Source organism: Pinus tabuliformis, chromosome 2_2 (assembly GCF_031772625.1).
Source record: "Pinus tabuliformis cultivar Carrire ecotype Pingquan chromosome 2_2, CPIR1, whole genome shotgun sequence".
NCBI classification, from domain to species: domain Eukaryota; kingdom Viridiplantae; phylum Streptophyta; class Pinopsida; order Pinales; family Pinaceae; genus Pinus; species Pinus tabuliformis.
The window spans coordinates 474,068,584-474,086,411 of record NC_142300.1 but is presented as its reverse complement, the minus strand read 5'-3'; the positions used below and the strand labels follow the sequence as shown (position 1 = coordinate 474,086,411).

At 40.2% G+C, this 17,828-nt stretch overlaps 1 pseudogene; it reads left to right on the top strand.

Moving 5' to 3' along the window:
• Window positions 1-17,378, top strand: part of LOC149193395 (laccase-12-like) — a 29,349-nt pseudogene extending 11,971 nt beyond the window's left edge.
• The last annotated feature ends 450 nt before the right edge of the window (window positions 17,379-17,828 follow it).

The following is a 17,828-nucleotide window of genomic DNA, read 5'->3' as shown; positions in this document are numbered from 1 at the left end:
TATATAGTGAACCGACGTATATATATTTTCTCTTCATACTTGTAGTCTGATCATCAATTCCTTGTTGCTATCCTTCTGCACTATGATTTGTCATCAGTGTGATTTGCCATCAAGGACAACACTTGTCTCATAATGCCAACAAAATGGTACTTGGACAAGAAATCTGTATGGATTGAAGCAACGAAGAAAAATAAGCAAGATTTGGAATGAGAGCATTATAGTTGTGGAATCCAATACCCTCGATATACGATAGATATTCTTTTCATAGTCGGTAGATTCATATAATTATGACAATAAAAAATTTCACCATTAACAATGTAGAAAACAACTCAACCACCCATGTGTGGAATGGAAGGATGGCAAGCAGTTGCATTCAGGGTATCTGGCCACAATGTTGATTTCTTGGGGTGTCGATTCCATGGTGCCAAGGATACATTGTGTGACCATGAAGGCTGCCATTACTTCAAGCAGTGTTGCATTAAAGAATCCACAGAATGAAAAACCAAATGTTAATGAAGATATGAGGAGGATAATGAAAAATACCTTATAGTCTAGTGTCAAATGATAACTTTCCTTTTGTAGATGATTGTTATCGGGAAATCTAGTGTCTATTCAGAGCTGCTAGTCCCACTAAGATGGGTAGCTGTCTTAGAAACAAACAGATTAAAGTCACTTGTTTTTCCTTTACGAGAGAAAGATGAGAAAGAAGCAGAGAGTACCAACCGTAGTCTTCCGTTTGGCTCCTTGCTTGTTTCCTTTCCCCTTTGATAGAATCTCGCCACTGCTTCTTTACTTGTCCCGCTTCAAAGAGTACCTGTAGATTCACAGCAACATAATACCATCAAAGCATAGAGATCTTTCACTGTAAACAATATAGGATCAGATATATATTGACCATAGAAATGCATATATCAACACAATATTCAGAGATACACAAGAATATGGAGGAAAAATCAAATAGCTTTATTAGTAAAAGTCGTAGAAGAGAGGATTACAACCACTTGGTCTGACCCAGCACCATCCTCCCAGCTTGAAAGACCTCTTCACCTCACACAAAGCAAGATCACCCAACAATGTCTTCAAAGAGAATCCAACAGCGCCTCTTTGCAAATTACCAAATTCCAACCTTTGGATCTCTTGGATGAGAGATCCATTTATAGATATTTGTAGGGGGGTGACTCAGCTTCTGGGGTTTTGATTAGTGTCATCTCTCTGATAGTTCTTGGTTCCACATGGAGATTTTAGATCTCTTACTCATCCCCAGGCGAACTCGGAGAGGTAAGTGTCAAATGAGCAGTTTCTAGAAGATTCTCTGGGTTTCCACCTAGCAAACGGCTTGTGCCATTTGTCTGCTCTCACTCATCGCACCCTATAGAAGGGCTTTCCAGTATGCATCACACTTTTTGCATGTGGCAGGTGCAATGCATCGCACCTTTAGCACTGGGAAGTCCGTATGGTCCTGCTTTGACCAGTTCTGAGTAACTTTTCATGGAGAACTTCTGGAAGATGATGTAATCAGCTGTCATTGCTCCTTTAGGGTATGAAACAACACTTTTAGGGACTTAGAAGCCCTTGGTTTATGGACATATGTGATTGGGGTTGCAGTGCCCAAATATGTCTATAACAGTTGCCCCCTAAAGCATGAGGTCGTAAATCTCTTGATGTCGGGTGAAATGCTTTATAATGAGGATCCAAGGTTTTTCGCATTGGAAGGTGACCTGTAATAAGACACAATACAATACATTATCTTCATAATATTTTCATGATCTAGCTGAGGCGGGCATTCCCATGTTCATCTTGATAAATTCATTTTCATGTACATAGGTCAGACAACCATCTGTGTGCAGACTGATGATTCTGGTAGAGCCATCATCCCTTAGTTTGGATGATTATCTGCATAGCAATGATGTACATTTGATGTCTTTATTATCCTGATTATATCACAGCCCGGATAGATGAAACTAGATCTGGGGTCTACAAAACTTGTTCAATCTTCACCCGAAAGTACAAGTCGGTCCATGTGAAAAGATGTTCGGATGCCGAACATGGAAGGAAATTGCCTGATTACTAGCCAATGATGTAAGTTGTTAACAGAAGCGAGAGGAATCATCGATGATGATGATGACGCTCAAGGTATTGCAGTACAATTCATGTGGTGCGAATACATGAGTTGATGTCGAACACCACCAAAATCTTTCGGTCGAAGGCCATTAGTGTAAAACTATTGCTGGAAGTGAGAAACTTGCCATTGAGGCATGCAAGCTTCAAAGTACTGGAAGGGTTGTCCCTAGGTCAGCTTCTTGGATAATGAGTTGATGTCGACAAGAAGTGAATCATCATAGGAGGGCATTAATGGATCCCACATCTATGACACAGAATGGAGCAAATGATTTTGTAGAGGTGAAAACGATCTAATGATACAAGGTTCAGGGTGGCGGTCATGAAAGAATGAAGCGTGAAGGTATTGTAGTGGATGAGACACAAGCTGGGTTGGTGAATTCTCTGAGCGACTTCTCTTGAACATATCAGCGACACTAAAATGGATTGGTAGCATTAACCCCAAAAGTGGATGGTACGGTGGACCAATGGTGATATGACCGGTGAACGGAATAACCCAACCCGACTCAATCATGGTGATGGAGTGAAAGTGTCATGTTCAAGAGCGACTTGCTACCAATAAAGTTTCTTCAAGTTTTCTTCCCAATTTTCCCTAGTCATTTCTGACCAGTACCTATTTACTTTTGTCAAGCTTGAGGAGGACAACATATGCTTGTTCTATAATTTTCCCTTCAGGCAAACCCGTTGCTATGTTTTAACGAGCCTAGCAACAGTGAAACTCACTCTTGTCTAAATGGACAAGTTTGTCGCTATTGTTTTAACGAGTTTAATGACAAGGATAACTCAGTTCTTTTCAATTTTAGAGAGTCTAAAAAGAGACGAAAAGAAGACTCCAATATTCCTTTTTCGTAACATAATCCCTTAAGTCTGAAAAAAGTATAAAACAATACAAAAGGGATGACTTTTCGATAGTTTTAATGAGCCGAACAAGACAAATGCTCGATCTTTTTGTGTAATAATCCCTCAGGTCAAAAAATATTAAAATCTAGAGGGATAGCACTTCCAATCACTTTAACGAGCTAGAGAGGCCAATCGCTCAGCAATCTTTTCATATTTTATGAGTCAGATGAAAAGAGCTTAAAGGAGACTCGTTTTTTGAGGAATGAGGGATGTTTTTAGATAGCAGCTGGTTCTAGGTAAGGTTTGGAACTTTGGAATCACGGTAGTGTAAAAAGGTGGCTAATAGGATCACTCATCACAGTTGTTCCTCAAAAGGGGTAAACAATCAAATGGAGGCGAATGATCAGCAACAATGGAGTGGAGGTGATGGTAAGAACACGACCAAGGCTCAAAAGTTGATGATAATGCATTCACAATGGTTATTTACCGGAGGGGGGTTCATTTTTTAATGAGCTTAAACTCTGGTGGAACATATGCTCATTGCTGGGTTTAATTTTTAACGAGCTTGAACTTCATGTAAAACTGCTCGTGCCAGTTGTATAATAAGGATATCTCATCGATAGGTTCATTTTTTAGGGAGCTTGCACAATTCGAAATTATGCTCCGACTCCTTTCATTATGTAAGCTAGGAACGACCAATCCTACGAGTTTAAAGGGTTAAGAACCTACAAACTAAGAAAATAAATGGTTGCTTTTCACTTTCACACAAAAATTTTGCATGCCCCCAGGTATAGCGAAGTAGAGTTTCCCAAGTTACCCCTCAATTTGTAGACAAACACTTGTTCTATCAGGAAAGGCCTACCTTTCCAGGTTACCCTTTAATTTGCAGACAAAACATTTGTTCTATCGGGAAATGCCTACCCTCTAACAAAGGTATTTTATTCCAGTCTAATCCCATTTTCCTAAATGGATGGGTGTGTCAGACCAGTCATATATCCTCTGCGAAAACCTACCCTATACCTGAAGTTTCCCTGCCGAAGCAGACCACGGTGCATGCCCCCTGGGTTTCAGTCTTGAACATCGAATCACTCGCGCTCATCAGGTGGATGGACTGGAGATTGATGAGACATTCCTTGTGAAAAAAGACTTGTTAGGGATGGAATTCGACTATTAGCTATGTGTGAACTAGGGAATGAAAGATGGTCTATGAGCTGGACCACTCTGCCTTCATGCGGAAAACACATTACTCGAAAGAGTGAGGAGATGATGGATCCCATGCTATAAATGTAGTCGCGCCCAAGGAGTAGATTGTAATATAAAGGTCCTTGGACTACCATTGCGTTCAGATAAACGGTTTTCCTTCTCAAAGTTATAGGCAAACTTGGAAGGATCTCTAACAGCCGATTGGTTCCTTTATCGAAAGCTGTCAGATTTTGCATCTCAGGCAAAAGTGATGGTGAACCAAGCGCTTTCCAAGTAGTCGAGGAAAGGATACTCATAGAAGCCCCTTCATCTATGATGGTACCAGCCATGACCATTTTGTAAGTTTGCACTATGATTCGAAATGGTACATTAGACGGTAAATGGGGTCTGCCTAGTAGATTCCAATCGAAGGAAACGACTAGGTTGCTTGGAGGTGGGACCGAATAAATGGCTGGATACAACTCTGACGAATTTCCTTCCTGCGGTAAAGGAATGGATAGATTGCCCCCATGTCCATCTGAGTCTGTGTTTACGAAAACAATTTGAATGGTGTTGTTCTCATTCTCTTCGGTGACTGTATCATTTGAAGGTAAATCTTTTGAAGTCAAGATGGGGTTGACTGCCATCTCGACCTGTTGACTTTGGTCCGATGTGGACTCAGAGGGTTTATCTTCAATGATAGGTGATTCGACCGACTCCAATGGTGGGTCAGTCAGATTTTCAACTAGCAATGGATTCGGCAAGAGTTTCTTGTACCCAGGAGGGAGTCGCTACGGTGATACAGGACGATTATCCAAGACTCTTTTAGCTTCATCCAGGAAGGGACAATGGTGGAGGGCATGATCGCCTTCACACAGTCTACAAGGAAATTTAGATTTTCCTTTCTGTCCGGTGACTTCGCTTTCACTAGTTGATGGTGTACTTTCAACATGATCGTAAGAGGTTGATGACACTAGATTGTGCAATCGGGGAGATCAATCCCTTAGGATCCGTGGGATGCAAGGACAATCTCGGTTATAGTGGTCTCCTTTGCAGATGACACATGGAGATTTAGGTTTGGACAGTGCAGTGTGTGGATTTTTGCTAAACGATGCACGGTTGCCCCTTTTTGCCATTGGCTCCTTCTTCTTCTTCTCCTTCCCCTTCTTCTTCCTCTTAGTTACTTGGTTTTTAATTTTACTATCTTTACCAAGCGAAGAGGAAGAAAGAGAGGGAGAGACAAAGGAAGTAGAAGGTTGGGGGGGAACTCTGGTATCATGTAGTTGTTAATTCGATTGTTCAGGAATCACGGTGCTTTGAATGATAGAGGTCGAGAAAAGCCATACCGGCAGGCCAATTGTCAGTCCTGGAAGGGACAATGTGGCCATATGAGGTGCACCAACATCTCCCCAAGAGGAGAAAGGACTAGGACTTCCCCCAAGGGGAAATCCTTGGTTGGTGGACTCCATTTTCTCAACCTAATACCAACGAGGGAACAGTGACGTTATTCCGATTAAAATAAATTTTAGACACTTTGACACAACTTGCTTTTTCACTTTTTAAGAGTCGAGAAAAAGCTAAAGATGACTCTAGTCGCCTTCGATTTTTAATGAGCCTGAAGTGACAAGTGCTCAAATGGACCTTTTCCTTTAAGGAGTCTGAAAAGGAACGAAAGAGACTACTCTAGGAATCTAGACAAAGGGATTACCAAACCAATCACAAAACTGCATAATACTTTTTACGATACAACAGTCAATCTTCCTGAATGATGTTTTTAGTGCATTGCGATCGATAGGGTGGTAGACACGGCTTCCTAAGGATAAAGGATATAGCCTATTGTGGTCTCCCAATATATACTCGACGGTACGTGGGAGCACAAGTCCGTACTGGCACTTGTGGTCTCAAAGAGGAGGAATCACCCAACCTACGGTGAAAGTGACAGTTACCAGGCTTTATGATGCCAGAATACGTCTCTAGCCTAGACTTCTAGATGTTGTGCATTAGGTTCCAAAGCGTTTTTATGTTCATTGAATTTATTTTACAGTTGATCTTTCTTAATAAATTTTCCTTTCAGGTTCACCGTGTGATGTAGATATACAATTCCTAAAATGCAATCTAAGATGATAAACAATCGTTTAATCTTCTTTTTGCAATGAAAATCCTAGCTACTAAGGAAAGAGAAATGAAATCCTTTCAACATAGAGCAGAGAGCACACACTAGATGCATTGTCCTAAATCAAAATCAACAAGCAGTCTAAATGAAAATGCACGTGCATGTATTTGTTTTCCGCTTTCTTAATGTGTGAATGACAAAAAAGAATGCTAAATACAAATCTGAATTATTTCTTCTTTCAAAGCGACAGTACTAACAATTTTCTTTTCAAAAAACGACAGGAAGGCAAGACGACACATTGCGATTTTGAATTGAAAACTACTTTTGACACTTGAAATACTTATAAATTCAGATCAAATACAATAGTAACAATGTAATCGACCATCAAAATGAGAAGTATTCTTTTCTTTGACTGAAAACGACACTTGTGACACTTCCAAATCAAAAGACGACAGTTCGATTAAGTTACTATTTTGTAAAAGAGAACTGTAAATGGTGCACAATACATAAAAACATTCAAAATTCTTTGTACAATAGAGGTTGGATGATGCAAAGAAGGGGGTTTCAACAGTTGTCTACTTATCACAGACAACAAAACTCCTGAATAAAACTGAAGAGAGTGAAGAAAAAACCAAAATCTGGAGGCAGATCTAGTCTTGTCTAATCGTCGCACCTGTAACACAGGGAAACAGGGATGCATCCCACCTACTGCACATGGGAGGTGCGATGCATCTAGATTTCCTAAAGGAGAGGGTGAAATGGTCAAGGAACGATACTTTAACTTGGTTTTTGGTCACGATTTGCAGTTTAGTTTAGGGATTTACGCCGAGCAAATGATAGTCAGTAACTACAAAGTATAGGGCTGATCTAATGAGGTTACTCAAGCTACCTCTAGGGAAATTAGGATGTTTGCAAGTCAATTGTTCAGTTCATAAACAAACCCGTAGATTGATTGAAGCAACGTTGATCCACTTTGCACTTGTATAGCAAACGCAGTTCGAAGGCTAGCTATCTTGACTTCAAGCTCCATCTGTGGTTTATGAATCAAAAAAATAGAGACAAGCAATCAAACTAATCGCTCCCCAGTGGAGTTTCCATTTTGTTATCAGGAAATCTAGTGTCTATTCAGAGCTACTAGTCCCACTAAGACAGGTAGCTATCTTAGAAACAAACAGATTAAAGTCACTTGTTTTTCCTTTACGAGAGAAACATGAGAAAGAAGCAGAGAGTACCAACCTCAGCATTCCATTTGGCTCCTTGCTTGTTTCCTTTCCCCTTTGATAGAATCTCGTCACTGCTTCCTTACCTGTCCTGCTTTAAAGAGCACCTGTAGATTCACAGCAGCATAATACCATCAAAGCATAGAGATCTTTCACTGTAGACAATATAGGATCAGATATATCTTGACTATACAAATGCATATATCAACACAATATTCAGAGATACATAAGAATATGGAGGAAAACTCAAATAGCTTTATTAGTAAAAGTCGTAGAAGAAAGTATTACAACCACTTGGTCTGACCCAATGCCATCCTCCTAGCTTGAAAGCCCTCTTCACCTCACACAAAGCAAGATCACCCAACAATGTCTTCAAAGAGAAACTAGCAGCACCTCTGTGCAAATTACCAAATTACAACCTTTGGATCTCTTGGATGAGGGATCCATTTATAGATAGTTGCAGGGGGGTGAGTCAGCTTTTGGGATTTTGATTAGTGTCATCTCTTTGATAGTTCCTGGTTCCACATGGAGATTTTAGATCTCTTACTCATCCCTGGGCGAACTCAGAGAGGCAAGTGTCAAATGAGCAGTTTCTAGAATATTCTCTGGGTTTCCACCTAGCAAATTGCTTGTGCCATTTGTCTGCTCTCACTCATCGCACCCTATAGAAGGGCTTTCTAGTATGCATCACACTTTTTGCATGTGGCAGGTGAGATGCATCACACCTTTAGCACTGGGCAGTCTGTATGGTCCTGCTTTGACCAGTTCTGAGTAGCTTTTCATGGAGAACTTCTGGGAGATGATGTAATCAGCTGACCTTGCTCCTTTAGGGTATGAAACAACACTTTTAGGGACTTAGAAGCCCTTGGTTTATGGACATATGTGATTGGGGTTGCAGTGCCAAAATATGTCTATAACAATGATGGGTTCCAATTCAAATGGAAATGGAAAAAATGGATGCAGGGAAAGTGTGCTCGAGGATAATCATAGAGGAGCACGAGCATGTGCATAGTTGTTGAATGGTTATTCAATTTGCTATGTCGCCCTGTGTCTAGAAAATCTCTGTAGGTTAACCTGATAATGCAATATAAATCAAAGCAGAACATTATAACTTACTTCTACTATCAATTTGCAGAAGCTTAAAGTTTGAGTTGAACAATATAACCAGAAGAAGAAGAATCGATGGAACAATACACATGAAAATACTTTTGGGGAAAGCCTCGGCTAAAAACCCCACACTTTTGTATTATCATACATGGTGGAAATACTAAGGAATTATACAAAGCCTTAGCTCTCATAGCTATCCAGCTCTCAGTACAATCCTCACAAATGCTCACAGGAAATCTTGGCTCCTTTCCAACCTTCCTCTCTTCCCTAAAAGCTCCTATTTCCTTGCGTTGTTCCTTGTGGATGATTCCCTGTTACCAAGTCGAAAACCCTCTCTTCAAAACTGCGCAATCCTCAAGGATAAATCATTGACTACATGCATGAGTTTTCTCCATGAGAAAACACATGTAACTAATAGTACATTGTCCTTGACTTTATTCTCAACAAGGTCTTTTTCAGAATAGACATGCATGAGTTTCTAATGAGGGAATATTCAGTTAACTAAAGTAGCACTAGTTGAGTGCATGCATGCATCAACTAACTGTTAACTCACTATTAGTTCCTCAAATAGTTTGGAACTAATTTAACTAGACTTAACTTAGTAAACTGAGTTAGCTAATTACAACTCAAATATAACTCAATCTTATCTCCTTAATTTAAGGGATAACTCTTGCATGACTTCAGAAATACTTCTAATCTTAATTTCTCCAACTAATTAATTTAATTTAAATTAGTTAATTATTTCCAAGTAGCTATTAAGACTAAATTCGATTTTAATTCACAATTTAATTCAAGGAAAAATTAAATTGGAATATTCTTGTTGCCATATTTCAACACTCCCTCTCAATAAGAAAGGGATTATCTACCACCCTAGTCCTGTCTCTATGGAACTCGAATTTACACTTTGACAATGCCTATGTCAAAATGTCAGCATATTTCTCCTCTGTCAAAATTTATTGCAGCAACATGATCCTCTTCGCTACACAGTATCTGAGATGATGACACTGAATGTCGATGTGCTTGGAGATATCATGGAATACTGGATTCTCAAGGAGTTTGATACAACTCTGATCATCACAATAGATCACAGTTGGATCCATCCTCTGATCAAACAAACCAACTATGATTTTCCACATCCAGATGGCCTCACATGCTTCCTAACTTACAGCCATGTATTCTGCCTTTGCCGAGCTGAGTGCAACCAACCTTTGTTTCCTGCTGTACCAAGAAATTGTCGTTGACCCAAGGTTGAAAATCCCTCCTGATGTGCTCTTCTGATCTGATGGACTCCCTGCCCAATTTTCATCAGGGAAGCCTTGTAGCTTCATTCCCTCTATTCGTCTGTACCATAATCCATACTGAGATGTGCCTCTGACGTATCTCAATACTTGCTTTGCCACCTTCCAAAACATCTTGGTAGGCTTAACCATCGCTTGACTCAACTAGTTCACTACATAGCACAAATTTGGTTGTGTGTTCACTAAGTACATCAGTGAACCCACAAGCTACCTATACATAGTAGCTTCCACTACTTCCCCTGAAGTAGCATCCTCCTTCCTCCGGTTACCAACAAGAGGAGTTTGCATGGGCTTCCACTTCTCTATGTGGAATCTCCTGAGTATCTCGTTGGCATAATTTCCCTAAGACACAAACAACTCCCCATCCTTTTGCCACACTTCCATGCCAAGGAAGTAATGCATGAGACCCATGTCTTTCATCTCGAATTCTCTTGCAAGGTCCTCCTTGCAAGACATGATCAACTGATCATCACCAGTCAATATGAGATCATCAACATAAAGTACGATGATCAACAGCTTACCTTTCACCACAATGTGGTACAAGTTTGCATCCGCTTCACTCTTTGTGAAGCCCAACCCAGTGAAGTAGTTGTCTATCCTGGTGTACCAAGCACGAGGTGCTTGCTTCAGCCCGTACAATGCTCTCTTGAGTCAGCACACATGCGACTCATGATCAAAGGTCTCAAAACCTTCTAGCTGCTCTATGTACACCTCTTCCTCAATCTGGCCGTTGAGGAATGCAATTTTCACATCCATTTGATGGATCTTCCAACCCATCTGTGCTGATAGTGCCAACATAGATATGATAGATGAGTACCTTGCGACAAGAGAAAAAGTCTCATCATAGTCAATCCCCTCAACTTGTGAAAAGCCACAGGCAACAAATCTTGCCTTATTCTTCTCCACACTAGCATCAGCAGCTTTCTTTACCTTGTAAAGCCAACGGGAACTCACAACTGACTTGTTCTCTAGTCTCGAATCCATGTCCCAAACACTGTTACGAACTATGGAGTCATACTCCTCCACCATAACATCAACCCAAATCGGCTGCTGCACTGCTTCCTCAAAGGAAGATGGCTCACTCTCAACACATTCCCCAGCAAGGGCCATGTATCCAGTGTACCTCTCAGGTGACCTCCTCTATCTACGCTGAGAAGATGGTGCTCCCACATTCTCTCTCACATCCTCCAACAATCTGTCAGCCTCTCTTGTGTGCCTCTGTCCATCTCTGGAAGACTATGCTTGAGTGGACGTCTCCAGTCCTGGAACCTTTGCATGCAGCTGCTTTGCATAAGTCTGAAGCTCCTCCTCCTTAGGAACCAACAGTTCCTCCATAGCCTATAGTTGGAGCTCCCTCTCAAGGGAAACTCGCATGGCCTTCTGCTCATCAAACTTGAGATCTCTGCGAACCATTGTCCTTCGACTGGTAGGAAAGTACACCCGATAGTTGTGAGGTGTACCAGTGTACCCCAAAAATATCCCCAACTCTACTATCGGCTCAAGCTTCTTCCATGCATCCTTTGTCACATGGTAATATACCGATGAGCCAAATATCCTGAAGTGACCCACATCTAGTCTCTTACAAGAGAAATCTTCCTCTGGTGTCTTCATCCCAAGTATGTGATGTGGGCTTCTATTCTGCAAATAGACTGATGTGTTGCATGCCTTAGCCCACAAGTGAAGTGGTAGGCCTTTGTCATGCAGCATTGCCTGTGTTGCCCCTACAATAGTTCTATTCTTCCTCTTGGCCACCCCATTCTGCTGTGCGTTATGAGGTTTTGTCAACTCTCGTTTAATTCCTTCCATTGCACAGAAGTCCTTAAACTCTTGAGAGACATATTCTCCATCGTTGTCGCTTCTCAAGGCCTTGATCTTCTTCCTTGAATCTTTCTCGACCAAAGCTTTGAACTCACAAAACTTTGTGAAGGTTTGGTCCTTCTTCTGCATGAAATAAATCCATCATTTACGAGAATAGTCATCAATGAAAATCACATAATACCTTTGCTTCGTTGTGGATTCCATCGAGAATGGTCCACACAAATCAGTATGAACTTGCTCTAAGATAGCCTCTGCTTGACTGTCTCGATCATGAAAGGAAGACTTGGTGTACTTTCCCAAGGTACAACCTTTGCATGTGTCAAAATGCTCAAGTTTACCTTTGGGAAGTCCAGTAGATATCTGTTGCATTATCTTCAAAGCCCCATGATGCAAATGGCCCAACCGCCTATGTCACAACTCACCAATGTCTTGTCTTTGCACCAATTCTGCTTTCGTACTCAATGCTGCACAATCATCTACCTCTAGTTTATAAAGATTCTTCACTCGAATCCCTATCCTCCTTGTCTGACCCATGGCTATGTGTCTTAGGAACGCGTTTCCTTTATTGAAGACAACATTGTAGCCTTTGTCCTCCAACATCACGACCAATACCAAGTTCTTCTTCAGTCCAGGCACATACATCACATCTGCCAAGGTGAGAGGAGCTCCATGCTCCCTCTGAAAAGAAACCGTGGCCACTCTTGTAACACTATACCTTCCATTGTCACCCATCTCTATGCGCATCTTGAGGTCTTTCTCCTCCAAGGCACTGAATAAATTTTTATCACCGGTCAAGTGATATGAGGCTCCACTGTCAAGATTCCAGACACAACCCATCATCGATGACACCATGCATGTGATGAGGGTAAAGTCCATTTTGAACTAAGAGGATAATTCCTCACCTTTTGATCCTTCCAAAGATCCCTTCTTAGACTTATTCGATGGGCAATTAGTCACATAATTTCCCATCTTGTGACAATTAAAGCATCTTACTTTAGACATGTCACCCTTATTCCCTCCATGAGAAGAATTCGATTTGAAATGGGAAGCCTTCCCCTTCCCTTTCCTTGCCTTACTTGCTAAGGCCATATTTTCTTCCTCATCATTCTTGGATGAAGAACCATCTCATGTGCTCCTCCTGATCTCGTCTTGCATAAGATGCGACCACAGACATTCCCAATCTAGCAGTTTCTACCTTCCATTCATAGAGTCTTGGTAGCTATTCCAACTCTTTAGAAGGCCAAGGAGAACGATACTCACCATATCATCATCAATAGTAGTTATTCCCACACTGCCAAGCTCATCTCTGCAGGTGGTGAACTTGTTCAGATATGTGGAGATAGTATCGCCCTTCTCCATCTTGATTCTTCGAAGTTTATCCTTGAGCACCAATTTCCTCTGGTCGCTACTATTCTGGTAGAGTTCCTTCATTGTCTTCCACATTGAAAATGGAGTATCCTTCCCATGGAGACTCGAGACAATATGGTATCGAACTCCCTCAAGGATGATCTGTCTCACCTTCGCCACACACATCTTCCACTCAGCTAACTCTTGTGCATTAGTTGAAGCTGGCTTTGGGATTTCTTGATCAATTAATTCCTTCAAGCCACTGTCTTCTAATATAGCCTTCATTCTATCTTTCCATGCTATGTAATTCGACCTACCTTCCAAGGCATACTCGATTCTCAAGCCATAGAACACCATTGGCCAAGCTTGAAGTATGATATGAATTCGATTTGCACCTGCAACCCTGAACTTCAAACTTTGAATTCTCTTCTCAGTATACCATTCACAACTCTAATACCATGTCGAAAATTTCTATAAATCCACCTCTTATACCATGTAGAAAATTTCTACAAATCTAGCTCTGATACCATGTAGAAAATATGTGTGGTTTAACTCGATAAAGCAATATAAATCAAGTCAGAACACTATAACCTACTTCTACTATCAATTTGCGGAAGCTTAAAGATTGAGCTGAACAATATAACCAGAAGAAGAAGAATCAATGGAAAAATACAAATGAAAATACTTTTGGGAAAAGCCTGAGCTAAACATCCCACACTATTGTATTATCATACATGGTGGAAATACATAGGAATTATACAAAGCCTTAGCTCTCACAACTAGCTAGCTCTCAGTACAATCCTCACAGATGCTCACGGGCAATCTTGGCTTCTCTCTAGCCTTCCTCTTTGCCCTCCAAGCTCCCATTTCCTTGCGTTGTTCCTTGTGGATGATTCCCTGTTACCAGGTGGAAAACCCTATCCTCAAAACTGCACAATCCTCAAGGATAAATCCTTGATTGCATGCATGAGTTTTCTCCATGAGAAAACACATGCAACTGATAGTACATTGTCCTTGACTTTAATCTCAACAGGGTCTTTTTCAGAATAGATAGGCATGAGTTTCTGATGAGGGAATATTCAGTTAGCTGGAGTAGCACTAGTTGAGTGCATGCATGCATCAACTGATTGTTAACTCACTATTAGTTCTTCAAACAGTTTGGAACTAATTTAACTAGACTTAACTCAGTAAACTGTGTTAACTAATTACAACTCAAATATAACTCAATCTTATCTCCTTAAGTTAAGGGATAACTCTTGCATGACTTCAGAAAAACTTCTAAGTTGAATTTCTCCAATTAATTAATTTAAAATTAATTAATTAATTATTTCCAAGTAGTTGTTAAGACTAAATTAGATTTTAATTCACAATTTACTTCAAGGACAAATTAAATTGGAATATTCTTGTTGCCATATTTCGACACTGTGCTAGGTGTAATAGTACCATGACTGTTGCATGTCCTACTTTTGCAAGTTGCATCATGTTGGCGTAAGTTGGGGGCCTCAAGGAAACATCCCCAAATCATGACATAACTATTAAATTGTATGAGGTCATTTGGACTTTGACTAGTCTCTTCTACGAAACTATTACTAGTCAAAGTGATTTATGTGCTTCTATTTTTTTGAAATTTAAAAATTTAATCTAAACTTTGTAATTGATGAGTGATTTTGTTATTTTAAATTTTTTTAGAAGTGTAAATTTTTTTTAGCCCTTCTAGGAAGGGTTCAATTTTGAACGTTGCTAACCTGGCTGACTGTTATGGCCTCGGCGAAGCTACACAAACATATATTCGTTGTACATCTTCTCATCTTTCAATATTCCCATTTAAAATGTATGTTAGAGTTTGCTTGAAAAAAGGTGTTATAATGAGCTGGGAGATATTGCTTCCTTGGAATTTTAAGTCTTTGCTTTAATCCATTAGGTGTTAGAAAAATATGTATTTATATACGAAAAATAAATATATAGATTTAGATGAAGCATCCTGGGTGCATTAGCTTTTTTTTACATAATTTTTTTGGTGGATACATGCATAGAAATAATAGGAAAGCACTATTTATTAAGATAGAATGAACATTAGCGTGAAAATCCTAATTTCTGGTATTCTAAGTGCTTTGTGCACTTCATATCTCTGTCACTAAGATGGATGTATCATAAATTCTTCTCCATGAATTGCGGTAATTTCTCTGGGAAAAATTTAGTAATTGCCTCCGCCCATTGACTGTGTATGAGTAATACCCAAGTATCTAATCAACTCATCACTTATTAATGTAATGATTTTTGTGGCTGGTTAATCGGAAAATTCAGCTTCGACCTACACCTGTGAAAAGGCTATGTGGGACAACACAATATCATCACTATGAATGGATAGTTCCCAGGTCCAACGCTGCATGTGAGAAATGGAGACAAACTTAAAATCAAAGTGCACAACCAGGTGCAATATAACACTACCATTCACTGGTACATCACGTCTCTAACCCACCGAGTAGTACTGCATATTGATGCGAATGCATTTTTAAGTCTTGTTAAACGGAAGAGCATCATGTATGTCTGGTTTTGCATGTTAAAAGGAATAATTTGTTTATGCTCATATTTACAGGCATGGAGTGTGCCAATTTCACACAGGGTGGTCTGTTGGACCTGAATTTATAACACAATGCCCCATTCAGCCAGGGTGAAGTTACACATACAAATTCACCATCACTGGTTCGGGAGGAACTCTCTAGTGGCATGTGCACAGCTCTTGGCTTCGAGCTACTATGTATGGAGCATTGATCATCTTGCCTAGGCTCGGAAGCAGTTATCCCTTTAAATTTACAAGGCCACATCGCCAAATTCCCATTCTTCTAGGTATGCTATAGCTATTCAATTTGTTATGCTCTTTGGTTAGAAATATAATTGGGAGCGTGATTTCAATGTAAATTCTAATGCGATTGAAATGTTTGACCCTGTTTGAATTCACAGGAGAATGGTGGAATGGGAATGTTATTGATGTTGTGAATCAAGCAACCCGAATAGGAGCTGCCCCCAACATTTCAGATGCATTTACTATGAATGGACAACCAGGCGACCTATACAAATGTTCTACTTCAGGTACATTTCTTCCTACATTAACGCATATCAAATAGATTGAATCTATTCAGCTGGCAAATGATCAATTGCAAATCATGGATATAGATACCTTCAGTGTCTCAGTAAAAGATGGGGAAACTAATCTTCTGCGTGTCATCAATGCTGCTCTCAATAGTGACCTGTTCTTCTCGGTAGCTAACCACACGATGACCATTGTTGCGGTGGATGCTTTGTATACAAAACCTCTTAAGACGAATGTTTTGATGCTCGGCCCTAGCCAGACAACAGATGTACTTATAACTGCCAATCAGGCTACAGGTAGATACTATATGACTGCTCGAGCTTATTCCAGCGGACAAGGGGTTCCATTTGATAACACCACTACCACTGCCATCTTAGAATATGAGGGGAGCTCTAATAAATCAACTCCAATCATGCCAAATCTTCCATTCTATAACAACACCAAGAGTGCCACTAGCTTCGCCAATGGTCTCAGAAGCTTGGCCTCACAAGATCACCCCGTCTTCGTTCCTCAGGAGGTCAACGAGAATCTCTTCTACACCATAGGATTAGGGTTGATCAAATCCCTGGGGCAGTCTTGTGGAGGTCCCAATGGATCAAGATTTGCAGCAAGTATGAAAAACATATCATTTGTCCTGCCAACAACTTCGTCAATTCTTCAAGCTCAACATTTTGGCATGAAAGGAGTATTCTCTAGAGACTTCCCGGATAACCCTTCTATGCGATTTGATTACACCACACTGACTATAAGCAGAGGTTTGTGGTCCCCTGTGAAAGGTACAAGAGTGAAAGTTCTTAATTATAACACAATGGTGCAAGTAATTCTTCAAGGAACAAATATATTTGCGGGTGAAAGCCATCCTATTCATCTCCATGGTTATGACTTCTACATAGTGGGATCAGGATTTGGTAATTATAATCCACAAACTGATCTTCAGAAGTTCAACCTGGTGGATCCTCCTATGCAGAACACTATAAACATTCTAGTTAATGGCTGGGCTGCAATAAGATTTGTGGCTAACAATCCTGGTGAGTATTTATTTCACAGCATTCCATTTTCCTTCTGTGTCGTCTCTTACTCTGAATTGGATGATACTTTGTGCATAGTCATGGTAATTATGGCGATCATTACTTATTAATGCAGGTGCTTGGGTGATGCACTGCCACTTGGACATGCACATAAAATGGGGGTTGGCCATGGTGTTTGTGGTTAGTAATGGACCTGACGCTCTTTTGAGTCTATAGTCACCTTCCAAAGATTTTCCGCGATGCTGAGGAAAATTTCCATCCATACCCATCAATAATAGAGATGAATCCCGATCTTCTATTGATCCCACTTCATGCTTTTTACCTTGTCATAAATTTTCTGCTTCCATTCTTATGTCCTTTATGATTATGATCCTGATTGTTATGGAAATGTTCCGGCCTACTGGGAAATTTGGGAAATTTGTATATTTAAGGTAGTTACATGAGAGCAATGTAGGAAATTTGGTATTCATGTGACCCGCTCGGAAATGAAAAATACCTTTCTCATAATCACAACAATAGAAAACCCACGTACTTTTGAATCAATGTTATTGGTATATTTTTTATGATTCAGTAATGTAAGATTAATGCGTGGAGCCAAATTGATTCCTTTCAAATAATTTGTCGGCCACTCATAAAAGGTAATGATTAGGGTACGGTTAAAGATTA